Consider the following 1959-nt stretch of genomic DNA (forward strand, 5'->3'; position numbering starts at 1 on the left):
GGTATAGTAATCTTCTGTTTTACCAAATATCAGCAAAAAAGTTGTTGGTTTTAGATGAAAGTTGAACAATATTTCATTTATAATGTGTATAAAATTGTAATGGCTAATAGATACATTAAAATGAATATTTTTGTTAATCATAATAAGTGATACATAACAGGAAAAAAAATTTTTTTTATTTATGAACAATTGAAATATACACAGATTTATTCAAATATACCATAATGTCCGAATATTTTTGTCACTCACTATATATATTTTACTTTCATCTCTTATTGAGGAAATAAGATTATATCTATTTAATATTCATTGTAATAAAAAATGATAGAGAATGGATGTTACGTATGATACAATTAATAATGATCTCATGGTAATAATCCTAAATTGAATTTAAGTCGGAATCTAAACAAATATTTATTAGTAGCAATCATTTGTAAAAGATGGGAGGTAATTCTTATCTGTATTGGTTCGCCTTCTCGAGCACATTTGGCAGCTCATTTATGATATTACTTTTCCATTCCTCATGTAAATACAATCTAATTATAATTTACTTAGTTTTTTAAGCATCAAAATAACTAACGGTAGATAATACGTAGCCATGAGACATTCTAATCTCGGATAAAGAACAATAGAATCCTCAGTACAAATTAATCGTGCGAATTCCAAATCATCCTCGTGAAATCCTTTGTCCTGAAGTAATTTTTTCACCAATTTCTACAAAAAAAAGATTTGTTACCATGGATATAAATAATAATTTTTATTTTAAAGAAAAAAAAAAAAAAACAAAATTATGTATCTCTTTGTATCTTTTTGGAAGCTAAATGTATATTTTTAAGGATTAATATGATTCGTAAACCATTTCTAGACTTATTAGTTCTTCCATGAAAAAAGGAATCAAAACGAACACAAGCTCGCTTAATAAGATCTTGTGCATTATAAAGAGATAATCCTTGTATCAAGGTCAACAGTGCATTATTCTTATTTTTTATAGATGATAATGCAGCAACTATTAGAGTACTTCTACTAGAGTCCTCGTGGCCTCATAAAATAATGGGATAATCATTTTCTATCCAGGTTAAAATAGATGATAATTCACTTTTTACAAGTCCTGAAAATAACACGATAAAGACCTTTATATATTGCGTTTCATAATTTCTATAATATTTAAATGATCATTACCTAAAAGTAGAATAGGTCCATCCTCCGTCTCAATGTATTGATATGTCAATGAACGGTTCTAATCGATCAGATTTTTCATTATAAACAACATCGAATGGCTTATCAGGATCTAGACACCAACAATCCGTCGATTGATAAATGTGCCAAATTATCTCTAATGTTTTGATCTTCGATTTATCCGCAGAAAGTTCCGATAAGTGCTTCTGTATCAAACGTCTGTGTATGTGTCTTATATGAATGGTACAAAACCGAATTGACCAAACTGGAAACTGATGATGGTTTTGAGTTGTTTATCTTGAGCATTTCATCGATGCAGGTAGATAGGTGTGTCTTTATATTATCCCGAACGTTAACAGGCAAATCCTCGATATTTAAGGCAGCCGGAAGTGAATCCGGTTTAATCCAAGATGGACGATGCCTAATCACGAAACTAAAGCTGAACTAGCACTTGCCAACATATGCGTCTCGAATATAAATCTGTATTTCTTTTTTTTTTTTATCATTTAATGCATTGATGGTATTAATAATAAAAGATATATATTTTAGATTACTCTACCTTATATTTCCGAGTTCGACACCAACGTTATTAGGTTATGGCAAATCTTGATGAATCTACGGTGTCATTTCAGCGAAGTTTTGAAAAAGACTTTTATTAAAATAAACTAAATCGAAAAAATACCATTTTTTAACAATATTTTTTTTAAAAGAAAATAAAGCTCGATAATAATCCTTCTTTTTGATAAAAAGAAATCCTCTACTTCGTTGCATTGATAATATACT

At 28.7% G+C, this 1959-nt stretch overlaps 1 long non-coding RNA gene across 1 annotated transcript; it reads right to left on the reverse strand.

Annotated features, from left to right (window-relative positions):
* Positions 1–205: 205 nt before the first annotated feature.
* Positions 206–1570, reverse strand: LOC124955693. The gene is made up of 3 exons (XR_007102937.1): positions 1180–1570; positions 857–1108; positions 206–714 (listed from the first exon to the last, which is right to left on the reverse strand). It is a non-coding gene; the product is annotated as an uncharacterized LOC124955693 (long non-coding RNA).
* Between the last annotated feature and the right edge of the window lie 389 nt (positions 1571–1959).

Source organism: Vespa velutina, chromosome 19, assembly GCF_912470025.1.
Source record: "Vespa velutina chromosome 19, iVesVel2.1, whole genome shotgun sequence".
Lineage (NCBI taxonomy): Eukaryota > Metazoa > Arthropoda > Insecta > Hymenoptera > Vespidae > Vespa > Vespa velutina.